Here is a 13,920-nt window from a genome sequence, read left to right as displayed (position 1 = left end):
TCTTATTTAATAACGCAGGGACGTAGATTGTTATCTACGTCTCTGAATTACGTAAGCTAGTTAGCGACTATTATTCATTCAGTGTTTTTACATATAATTCGTTTAGCACATACTTCAGTGTAGTTTATTAAGAACATTGTAACTTGTTACATGCATTTATGTTTAGTATTGTTTATTTGAAGGACTGATTTTTACAAAAAATACAAGTAAAAAAGATCTGAAACGTGCACGTATCCATATACAAATGCGTGTTAATACATCGATATGAAGATGTAAACATTCGCAAAAAAGTGAATGCATAATAAACAATTATCAATAACTCTGACCTGAATTTAGATTCTGCCCCTTTTCTACAGACTTTTAAAACGTAAAGGATGTTGTGTGACCATACCCGTAGCCGGGGGGGGTGCGTTGGGTGCGTTTGCACCCAATGTTTAAAAAAAGTACTATAAGTTGCACTCAACTTTATTGAACGCAAAAACGGTTATTTATTTTTTCCAGGAACCAAGTGAGTCTTCGTATTTAAGCGTTAAAGTAATGTTGTATTCAATATGCAATCGACATTATTTGATATGTGTTTTCTGTATAATGCAAATTTATTAACCAGGCACTCTAATCGGTATAAAATCGATACTTATTTATAAATATTTGATACTAAATGATTGTTTTGTAACTTTTGTCATCGTTAATAATGTCTATAACTGTAATAGAGATCATAACAAAATGAAGTAGCCTACTTATTGTGGGTTGAAATCCCAGTCCAATAACCTTTTTCGACAATTTTCTAAATGGCTGGATAACAATTTTATTGACTTGAATACACACATAATCTTATAAAAAAGAAATTAAATTATAGATGATAATTAACGGAATGTTATGTCAGCTTCCGGGAACTTACGATACAGAAAGCTTTTTGGTTTCACTGGTCATACAAATTGTGTAAAACCGCATAGTTTTAGCATACTTGTATGGGTGCTTTCTAAATCAGCCTCGTTCCAATATCCCATTGCCCTGGTTACAACTAAATAGGATATTTTTAAAGCTTATAAATAATTAATTCTTAGCATTCATTGGCTGCGTCTCTTTTCCAGTTGATGTTATACGCCTTCAACTGAATCTTTACTTGACTGAAATCAAAGAACACCCTTCGACTATTGCCGAAGACTTATAAGTCATTAATTAATAACTTTGCATTATACCACGATTTATAACAAGAACACATTGTGCACAGCATTTTCGACAGACTGTGTTGTCTTTTTGTTATATCCTCATACAACCATTTGCGGATCCCCTAAAGGGTTTTTCAGCAAAGAATATCAGCTACATGTATGCTTAGGTCATTATAATTTTTTTGTTAAATGACAAGAAAACAAATCATTAATACAAAGCAATGAAGCTTTTTTTTTAAGTTTACCAACACTCAATGGCATCTGTTCTGCTACACATACATAACTTTCCACAATGTTTTAATTATGTCAAACTTGACACTAGGAATGTCCTATTCTTAAACAGTTGTTATTATATAAATATTACATGTCTGACAGAGTGACAGTAAATTTGTCAACTTGAGGAAATACTGTCAACCGAGGCGAAGCCAAGGTTGACAGTATTTTTCCGAAAGTTGACAAATTTACTGTCAACCTGTCAGACATGTAATATTAATTTTATTATACCAAACAAACTATTCAAACATGAACAATTTATATGAACCATGAACAATTTTAATATTCAATAATTATATTTAATTTCAGCAATACACAACCATTAATATGTTGAGTGGTTCAGATTTTCGGGCCGAGCAAAACGAACTTCGCTTTATTCGGAACCGACCTAGTAATTGGTATATCCCATCAATTTTCTTAGTCGTCAATTTTTCTTAAAAAATATATTACCGAACCAGCTTTCCGTATTTTACTTTCATCACTTGATTACGCAATTTATGACGTATTCGTGTGACGTCATTTCGGTGACGAAACATTTTGGGACAACAATATGGACGTGGTGGTTTTTTAACAGTAAAATATTTGTTTAAAGCATCGAACGAATCCAAAACGTATTTCGGATTGTGTGTTTTTCATGCATAACACCTTAAGAACAGATACTGGAAGTGTATATCGTTCTAACTTTTTGTTATTAGCTATATAATTATCTATTCTACAGCACAGTTTCAGCTGCAATCGATATTTTAATTATCCAAATACAACGGAAATGCAAAAACTGCGCATGCGCGAATGGGACAGTATAATTTTTTACCATTCCGCACGTGATTGCTGAGGTAGCGGGCGACAGTATTTTTTTGACAGTAATTTTTTTCCCGCTGGTGGCACGTGATTGCTAAGGTAGCGGGCGACAGTATTTTTTGGACAGTAAATTTTTTCCCACTGGGTCTGACAGTATTTCTATGTCACGATAGCCTATGGGAGTTTAGCATTGTGGAAAAAAGTGAGGTATAATAAAATTAATTTAAAACGGTATAACATATGATCAGATGGACGTTAACGTTTAATTTTCACCAACTGTGACGGATCTTGAGCATATAATGGGCAAATAAGTACATCTTTTCTCTTCAACGTCCTGGTATACATTGTTAAGGACTTTGAGACCACAGGGCCAGTAGTTTGTGGTTATAGGGTCGTAATGAAGCCTTAAGTGGTCTATGTTTCTGAAATTCGTTTTGAAAAAAAGATAACTAATTTGTTAAAAATAGTAAAAATAATAAAGTTAAGTATTTTATTTGCTCGATTTATGAATGTTGGAATGGTAAAACACACCAATTTTATCAAGATTCCAAGACTCCAATAAATGATGATATTTTATACCGTTTTTATTGTTGATTTTACATTCTATAAATTTGTTGTTGCATTAGTATATATAATCTAAGTGTGTGCGCGCATACTAGAGTCGGGTTAAACAACGTATAAAATGATGTATTTCCGTGACTGATCAAAAAAGGTGGTTATTGAAAAACGTGGTGGGGTATACATGTATGTTATATCATATTCATGTCGATCAGTCACTGAGTATGGTCAATGATAGTGAAAATATATAAAAATGTTCTATAACTTCAGTCTCCAAATACAGTTAAACAGTGACCAGAATGCAGAAGTTAACGTTTCATTTTCAAATTGTCCAGGACGAAGGACCCCCAATGCCCTCGATTGCAGGAGGAACATCCCCTCGCGCACATAACCCCTTCGCCACTTCGTTGCTCAATAACAATCGTCGATGGAACAAATTCGCACCCCCTTTTCAAAACCCTGGCTACGGGCCTGTGTGAGGTCACTGACTTACATTTTAGCAGATAAGGGCTCTTTTTGTACTTAGAAAATTGGTAAGATAAACAAACAACAATTTATCTACCGGCTAAACACTTCACCTACAGATATGTTTGTAGTTTTATTACTTTACACAGGTTTTCGCCATCTTTAAGGACATAACCTGGATAATTTTTCGTGACAATCATAACGTTATGTCATCACAAAAGTATCAGTGAAAAAATATTGAGCCCTGACACTTGTATGCTTCGTAGCATTTAAAGGGGCTTTTGCACGTTTTGGTAAATTGACAAAATTAAAAAAAGTTGTTTCAGATTCGCAAGTTTTCGTTTTAGTTATGATATGTGTGAGGAAATAGTAATACTAAACATTTACCATGCTCTAAAACAGCCATTATATGTATGCTTCGACGATTTAAAAACCTGAAAATTATAAAGCGTTGCAACGCGAAACGATTGAATAATTTGGAGAGTTCTGTTGTCGTTATATTTTGTGAAACTACGAGGATTGCTTTTTTAAAGTATAAAATACGACCTTCATTGTACGAGCGCGGATGTCCGTGTGGTCTATGTGGTAGACTTTTACTCCAGGATTCCAGGGTCAGTGGTTCGAGCCCTGTTGAGGGTTACTTTTTTTCTTTTTTTAAATTTTATTCTTGACTTTTTACTGGAGCTTTTTAGATCCAATGTTTACATTATTCAATATAAAGCATTTAATGACAAACTCCAATACATGCCAAAATCTGTGAAAAGGCCCCTTTAAAGTATTAATTCGGGGATAAAGAAAAATAATTTGCAGTGAAACAATTAAAAGTACATTCATTTTCAACTTTGTTTATTTACTGTTTAAAGCAGTAATTTGTCAAATATTTTTCACTGCTATTTGCAAAAAATATAACTAATGCTTTTTTTTATTATAAGCACGTGTAAAGTCGCTGTTCCATAAATTATAATAGTTGTATGCCTGGTAAGTACATGGTAAAATAGAGTCATGCTCCCTCAATTTTATAGAAACCAGTGTAAACGCTTGACAAATTAATACTTTCACATTTTCTGTTTCAAAACCAAAGATAACAAAATATACTTTAAAGCTGCAAAGCCACAAATCTTAAAATGAATTTAAATGAGGCCAACAAACTCACAGGATTACGATATACTCTCTTTTATGAAAAGTCCTTCTGAAAATAGACTCGAACTATGGATAATTGGTACATTTGTTTGGACATATATGCACATTTCGATCCTTAATAATTAGTAAACGCATTGAGTTGTTTAAATATTAATTAACGGTTATTGATTGAAATATCTCTTACTTAAAATATATTGCGGCAGGCCCGTAGCCAGGGTTTTGGAAAGGGGGGTGCGAATTTTTGCCATCGACGATTGTTATTGAGCAACGAAGTGGCGAAGAGGGTATGTGCGGGAGGGGATGTCCCCCTCCTGCAATCGGGGGCTTTGGACTTGGAGGTCCTCCCCCTAGAACATTTTGAAAATGAACCGTAAACTACTGCGTTCTGGTCACTTTTTAACTGCATTTAGAGACTGAAGTTAAAGCGCATTTTTATATGAAATTTCACTTTCATTGACCATACTCAGTGACTGATCGACATGAATATGATATAACATACATGTATTCCCCACCACGTTTTTCAATAACCACCTTTGTTGATCAGTCACGGATATACATCATTTTATACGATGTTTAACCCGACACTAGTATACGTGCACACACTTTGTTCACCGATGCAACAACAAATTTATAGAATGTTAAATCAAACAATGAGAACGGTATAAAATATCATTATGTATTGGAATCTTGGAATCTTGATGAAATTGGTGTGTTTCACCATTCCAACATTCTACCATTCATAAATCGAGCAAATTAAATGGAAATATTTAACTTGTTTTTTTTCAAAACAATTGTTTGTCTGCTACTATGGAAAGTACTAGAGGGTTAGCATTGCTCTAAACGTGCTAATAGTGTATTGTACAACAAACACTGATTAACAAAACTGGGTCTTCTCTAATCTGCATCAAAAGTAAAAAGAAATCAAAATGGTATGACTGGTTACTTTAATTTTGTTAAAAATATTTTTAACACATAGGTTATCTTTTTTCTAAACGAATTTCAGAAAAATATAACACTTAAGGCTTCATTAAGACCCTATAACCACAAACTACTGGCCCTCTGGTCTCAAAGTCCTTAACAATGTATACCAGGACTTCGAAGAAAACAGATGCACTTATTTGCCCACTATATGCTCAAGATCCGTCACAGTTGATGGACATTAAACGTTAACGTCCACCTGATCATATGTTATAACGTTTTAAATTCATTATAACAACTGTTTGAGAGTAGGATATTCCTAGTGTCAAGTTTGACATAATTAAAGCATTGTGGAAAGATATGTATGTGGAGCATAACAGATGCCATTAAGTGTTGGTAAACTACAAAAAAGCTACATTGCTTTGTAGAAATGATTTGTTTTATTTTCATTCAACAATAAAATTAGCCTGTCTTGAGCATAGCTGATATTTTTGTTGCTTGAAAACCATTTAGGGGATCCGCAAATGGTTGTATGAAGATATAACAAAAAGACAACGCAGTCTGTCGAAAATGCTGCGCACAATGTGTAATTGTTATAAGTCGTGGCTTCATCATTTTGTTATGATACCTATTAAAGTGATGGATTTAACAGACATTAATAACGATGACAAAAATTACAAAACAATCATTTAGTATCAAATATCTATAAACAAGTATCGATTTTATACGGATTAGAGTGACAGGTTAATAATTATGCATTATACAGAAAACAAATATCCATTTATAACAAAGATTCCAATTCCATTTTGCGGGGACCGGCTTCCTAGATATTCTCAAATTTTGCTGTCAAAACTTTTGTTGATTTCAACAATTCTACGGTTAAAAATTGTAAATAAAAATCACGCGCTATCTTGGGAATGACTTAATCGAGAAATTAATTGTATGGTGACCTGTCGGTTGCATATTGAATACAACATTATTTTAATGCTCAAATACGAAGACTCACTGGGTTCCTGGAAAAAATAAATAACCGTTTTTGCGTCAAATGAAGTTGGTTGCAACTTATAGTACGATTTGTTTACTTGTCAAAAAAGATTGGGTGCGAACGCACCCAACGCACCCCCCCCCCCCCCCCTGGCTACGGGTATGTTTCGTATACAAAAATAGCATTGAACAATTATCAGCGCATATGAAGTTCGAACGAAGTTCCTTTGAGTTACACGCGGATGTTCTAATCGCAACGGTACAAAAGAAATTGCAATTCACAATATAAATCAATATTTCTATAAACCATTGACACCGATGTATTTTAAAACTACCGAAATCATCCTCGCGGGCATTGATATTTAAAGTGATATTATTGGCATCTAACAATATATGCTATGTTTATAGGTGTCTATCGCAAACCTTGTTTATTTTTGGTGTTTTCACTTCATATTCACATATATTTGTTAATGAAGCATCAACATACTAAAACAATATCCCGGAAATAGAAAAATAATGCATTTTTATATCAACCGTACTTTCGTTTTGACAACTGACGACAGAAATGATTCGATGCACGATGTGAGTTTAAATGTAGTTTTCATGCAGATTCGTTCATACGACACAAAGACACAATTTTATTTTATAATTCATTGCAGCTAAGAGGACTAGGTGAGTCATGTAAAATATCGAATATAATATATTGTTCTTATAAACAAATGGTAGCAAGATGAGTTGAAGATAATTGGTCAGTTACCACATTTTAACTAACTATTTTCACCTGTTAATTCTTTTCAGCTCAATTCAACAGTGTGAACAATACCCATAGTATCACTTTAACTCGCGCTATATATTGATTTACTTGAATTCGTGCTTGAAGGCACAATTACTCTGTGTTCAAAAAGTATAACGTGGTTCTTAAATTACATGGATCTCACACTTGTTGGTATTTATAATAAACTGTACAAGTACTAATAAAAATCAGAAAAGTACATGTGAGTAACCATTACAGCCATTGGGATAAAATTTTATTATTTTAAGAGCGAAGTGTTGTTTGTGTTTTGTGGCATTTAAGTTCATGTTGAATTAACCCATTTATACCTTGTTGACTCTCCCATCCTTCTAAATTGGATCAATTTATTTCCAAAATTAGGGATGTCTAGTATATTTATTTCTATATTTAGAATGTTTCTTCCAGACACTGATGAGACGCGGCATCATGCGGCGTCTCATCTGGGTCTACGCTGTTTGCCAAGGCCTTTTTTCTAGACGCTAGGCATAAATGGGTTAATAATGAGATTGATAGCGTAACAAACGAGCAAAATAATGCCAAGGCAAGAGCGGACACCGATATTGATGAAATCCATGAAGACACTGATGAACGAAATGCCGATAATCGATATGAAAATTATGAAGATGAAGAAGAACGGGATGCCAGAAGAGATGAAAGATTCGTAGAAAATGATGACCACCCTGAATTTCTGCAAAGCAGTCCGTTAAAAAAATTTGAAACCGTTCTATAGTGGTCCGATTCTGGACGAACGAAATGCCACAATGAGAAAGTGGCATTATTATATCCGACAGAGTTGGAACTTTAACACGTTTTGCGCCTCGCTAAAGGAACTGTTCGTGAGTGACGAACCTATCGAGTTCAAAGTCAAAACGACAAAAGAAGACTTTGAGAGACTTTTTTCAAGGGAACGAAATTGGATGACAGAGGAAAGTGTACACACAGAACCAGTCAGTTTTGAAGCGATCCGCTTGTATACCTCAGACGAAAAGTATAAGCGGATTTATAAACTTTGTAACAACGTTTTTAGGGACGAACATTGCTTGATTTCCACGAGTGAGATAAGTAGCGCCGTGTTTCTTATTGAAGTGATTAACATTGATTTGTACAATTATTGCTTGTTGCACCCTGAAAAACGGAGGAACGGTATATCGTGGAATGGTTTTGAATGAAAGCGATTTTGAACTGTTTAAGAGCTTGCGACATGCACCGTTAAGCTCCCGTAACATCGCAGTTCCAAATGGTAAGCCATTTTAAAGCCGGAATAATAATATAAAAACACTCTAATTTATATACAGATATGCTATAGAAAGTAAAAGCTGATTAAAACTAAATGTATTTATTTTAAAACTGTGTATATGACAAATACCAATGTCATTTATGTTTTATCTTTTCTCCATCGATTACAGAGCATTTAACTATTAAAACTTGTTTCAGTGCTCTTCTCAACCAGTTTTGATATAAATATCGCGCGGAAATTTATCAAACATTGGCTTCAAGAAGCCAAAGAACAAGGTTTAAATCTGCATCCTGTGGTATACAAAATAAACATAATAGGACTGAAACAAGAATACATTAAACACTTCAAAAGTAGGTTTCCGGATATGACACTCACTTCTATGGGTGCTGTGGATATTCACGAGATCTCGCGGCATCCGGGAGAGAAAGAAAAGATCATCCGGGGGCCATTTACGTTGATCCTGGACATTTACGATGATGAGAAGGACTTGGTCGGCTTTCCTTGCAGCGTCCTGGAAGCCTTGGTGATCACTTCTAATCGGGATCACATCACAACCTCCAATTTCGGGCCCGGAGATGATTTAGCGAGGGATATGTATGCGGCCATGGTCACGATTACTCGCAGCGAATATGCTGTGCTATATTGCCAATTAAAGGGCTTGCACAAAGATGAGGCTGATTTTCAAGTTATCCTCAATAATGCAAGAATTCAGCTTGATACATGTTGAAATTTATGATATCAGAAAATTGTTTTTTTGGCGTAAATTATTTATGTGTGTTTTAATAGTAGCCGTCTAATAATTGTGTCATTGTGTCAGATTATTTAGCTGTTATTTCGGTAGACGCTCTAACCTAGAGTTAACAAAATGATTAAGCTAGCTATTCATCTTAATACAAAAAAATATATATGCTCCACGCATGGAGTTCACACTTAAAGCGAAGTGAATGGACTGTATATAAGATACATTGAAAAGTAACAAATTGCAGATAGTTATTAAGGATCTTGATATTTTAAGTGGTATAAAGCGCGAGTAAACTATTTCAAACTGTATTTATTGGGAAAAACAAATGGTATCCAACTACAAAGCGCTGCTCATTATAATTATATGTTGCATTTAGGTCGTTATAATATGCGGTTTCTGTTGTAAACTACGAACGTTTTTAGTTTTAGATCCAAGTTAACATTTTTAAAGAGCATATTCCCCATATAATCCTCAATTTTAATTCTGAGTTTGATTGACCTAATATTTGTACTAGTTTAGCTGTCGCAGCATCAAAAAATAAGTTTTTCCATGCTGCTTTAACCAAAGCAAACACAACCGTGTTCCGACGAATAAAAGAACGGTTAAATAATGTGCATATTTCCAATAAAGTCAACTACTCACAAATGAATTGTATTCATCTAATTTGCATACTTGCCAAGTGATTGCAGGATCCAGATTGTTTGGGGAGAAAAACAGAAGTATGGACGGAAGAAAAACTGACAATATTGAAGAAATGTGCATATTGCCCATTTATCCCTCTATCCAAGAACCAAGTTTCCATAGCATAGCACTTATACTTTTTGAGTTATTCAGTAATCCATATTTTAGCATCCAATTATTTCTGTAACAACAGCATCTGCAACCAAAGCAACACCAGTTATTCTGCGAAAAAAAATAATTATGTTCATTTTGCGTTAAATCAATGTAGCTTTAGAATTGTTTGAGTTATCGCAGTCTCGAGATTTTAGTTTTTACTTATGTCTATAATTAAAAGAAACCACATTTTTTCTCTTATAAAAACATACTGAAATAATATTTTCAGCATTTTGCCAGAATCAATTCTATTTATTTTATTTAACTAACTAATTAGTAATTATTTAATTAAGACGTTCAAAAACTGTTCTTCCTATATAATATTGGATCCAGCTAAGGACACCTAGTTTCGAAACAATAGGAAGAATGCCAGGAGTTCCTTAATACTTACCTTAATGGGTTGCTCAGAGGTTGTATTACTTATTGTAGAGTCTACTCATATTGTTTCATTTTATTTGGTGCATATATTTTTCAGCGCTACCATACATGCCAATTTAGATCCTTATTGTTTATTTAAATAACTGTTTTTTTTTTGTATTAATTTACGTTCATTTATTGATTTCTCTCTTACTTGAACTTTATTGTATAATATATCTAATATATTAATATTTTCAAAGCATTTAACAATTTTACAGCGCGTATGAGGATCGAACCCTGGTCGTCTGCGTGAGGGTGTGAAGATAGATTTATTTACAATTCACACAGCTTGTAATTTTTAACTTATTGTTTATGATCATGCGGTATCTGGAAGTGAAAATAATTGTAATGTTTCATCCACGTAGTTGTTAAACAACACCAACCAAAGAGTTATACAAAGCTGTTAAGTGCATTAAGACGAGTTCGATTTGACTTACCATGAATTCGTTGAAATAACTAAACCAGCGAATTAAGAACTAAGATAATGTGTTAACTATGTTATTTAAAACAGTTATCTTCACTATTATCTTTTTAATGAATTTAAAACAAAAACTTTTTTTTGTCCTTTTCCCAATCAATGAGCAGTACAGTGAACAAGAAATTATACATATTTTGAAGATATTCCGTGTTAATATAAATATTAATATCATTACGATTTCATTCCATTCATGCAATACAAGATGGCCTAGATGATAGTTATTGTAACTGTTACTACTAGGACCCCATTATATGTTTGTTACCATTGCAATTGGCATATACTTGCTATACAAAAGGCCGCATGAGTACACAGTCCCATATGCGTGAGCAATACTTATGTATTAAACAAACATTATAAATCAAATCGAAATAATGTTTTCGCGATGCCGATTATCAAGAGAGGTTCATGGAGAAAAGAAGGAGTTGTCGTTGATGCTGCTGGTTCTGTTAATGCTGTCTTATGCGAACAATTATGTTATTGGTCAGTAATTACCTTAGACCTTTTCCAAAACTAACGTAGAAAGAAAACGATTCTCTTGTAGGCTGTCTAACATTAGTTCTCTGATTATTTCTTCGGTTATTTGTCGTGTTTGGTTAATTATTAATTTAAACAATCACAGAACATTCATTTAATAAAGATATAATAGATATTGATGGATGAACAGACACACGCACACAAAATGCTAGGTTAGTATATTTCAACATAATGAAAACAATTGACACCGATGTATTAGAAAACTACTGCAACCATCAGTGTGGGTTTTGACATTTAACTCGCGCTATAACGTATATTGATTTGTGTTTATTAATGGTCGAAGGCACAGTTATTATTATCGTCGCATAGCTTAAAGAGTGGTTCTTATATTACATGGATCAATGACCTATTGGTATTTATAATACTATGTGCAAGTAAAAATCAATAACAGGTATACGCTTGAAGTTAGTATTAAAGCCATTAAAATTATATCTTAGATATTGGACTGGTGACACTATTATTTTGAAATAAGTTGATAATTTAAGAGCGAAGTGGTGGTTGTGTTTTGTGGCAATCAAGTTTATGTTGAAATAATAGCGAAATGGAAGGCGAAACAAATGAGAAACAAAACATAGCTGAAAGAGCGGACATAGATCTTGATGAAATCAATAAAGACACTGACGAACGGAACGCCGATGTTCCATCTGAAAATGATGAAGATGAAAAAGGAAGAGATCTCAAAAGAGACGAGCGATTTGTAGAAAATGATGATCACCCAGAATTTCTGCAAAGCAGACAGTTAAAAAATATGAAGCCGTTCTATAGCGGGTCGATTCTGGACGAACGAAATGCCACCATGAGATGGTCGAATTATTATATCCGACAACATTGGGATGAATATAACACGTTTACCGACCTGTTAAAGGAACTATTCTTGAGTGACGAGCCCATGGAGTTCAAAGACAGAAAGACAGAACAAGATTTTGAGAGACTATTTTCCAAGCAACGGAATTGGATGACAGAGGAAAGTGTACACACAGAACCGGTAAGTTTTGAAGCGATCCGCTTGTATACCTCGGACGAAGGTTATAGGCGTATTTATAAACTTTGTAACCACATTTTTAGGGACGAGCATAGTTTGGTTTCCACGAAAGAGATTCGAGGCGCAGTGTTTCTTATTGAATTAATTAACATTGATTTGTACAATTATTGCTTGTTACACCCTGAAAAACGAGATCGAGGAACGGTTTATCGTGGAATGGTTTTGAATGAACTAGATTTTGAACAGTTTAAAAGCCTCCGACATGCGCCGTTAAGCTCCCAAAATATCGCAGTTCCGATGGGTAAGCCATTTTTAAACCGGAAGAATTGATGAAATCAAACTCTAATTCGTTTACAGATATGCTAGCGAAAGTTAAATGTTAAATGTTGATTAATAACTTTCTGTTTGTATTTAAGAATGTTTTGCATAAATATGACAAACACAAATTTCATTTATATTATGTATGCTGTATATTATGCATGTTTAATCTGTAACTGGGCATTGAACGGATGAAACTTGTTTCAGTGCTCTTCTCTGCCAGTTTTGATGTCAAAGTCGCGCGAAAATTTATCAAAAATCGGGTTAAAGAAACCAAAGAGCAGGGGTTGAATCTCCATCCTGTGGTATACAAAATAAACATCATAGGACTGAAACAAGAGTACATTAAACACTTCAAAAGTAGGTTTCCGAATATGACACTCACTTCTATGGGGGCAGTAGATATTCATGAGACCTCGCGGCACCCAGGAGAGAAAGAAGTCATTCTCCGAGGGCCGTATACCTTGATTCTGGACATTTACGAGGACGAAAAGGACTTGGTTGGCGTTCCATGCAGCGTTATGGAAGCTTTGGTGATCACGTCTAATCGGGATCACATCCCAACCTCCCAACCTGGGCCTGAAGATGATTTGGCAAGGGATATGTATGCGGCCATTGTCACCGTTACACGCAGCGAATATGCCGTGCAATATTGCCAATCGAAGGGCTTACACAAAGATGCTTCTGACTTTCAAGAAATCCTTAATAATGCAAGATTTCAGCTTGATAAATGTTGGAATTTATGATATCAGAAAATTAGTTTTCCGCGTACATTATTTACAAGTTTTCGAGTTTTTCTCGACCGAATTGTACATACATATGCCATGAAAAAAAATCACTGATATATGCAGGATTCGTCATCTTCAAGCGAATTTAAACAAAATGTTTGTTGATGTGCGTATGCGTATGTATGAGGGCAGTATATGGGATCTTTAAAGGGAGGTAGTTTTGAACTGTACAGGAGTATTTTCCGGACATTTATGCAATTTGAGTAATTTGAAAGAAATTAGAGATTAAACGATACTTTTCTTAGAAAAAAAAAAGTTAATATAAGTTTGATGGTGAAATGTCGTCTTTTGCGTGTGCAAATAAATTGCGTATTTGTTTCAAATAACAGTACAAACAAAGACCTATAAATAAACATGTTTTTTATGCCCCCTTTCGAAGAAAAGGGGGTATATAGTTTTCACACTGTCCGTCAGTCTGTCAGTCTGTCAGTCTGTCACACTTTTCGTGTCCGCTCTCTAATTCAAATAGTTTTCATCCGATCTTTACCAAAC

The sequence above is a fragment of the Dreissena polymorpha genome, chromosome 3 (genome assembly GCF_020536995.1).
Source record: "Dreissena polymorpha isolate Duluth1 chromosome 3, UMN_Dpol_1.0, whole genome shotgun sequence".
NCBI classification, from domain to species: domain Eukaryota; kingdom Metazoa; phylum Mollusca; class Bivalvia; order Myida; family Dreissenidae; genus Dreissena; species Dreissena polymorpha.
The sequence above is the reverse complement of the archived record's forward strand: the minus strand, read 5'-3'. Positions refer to the sequence as shown.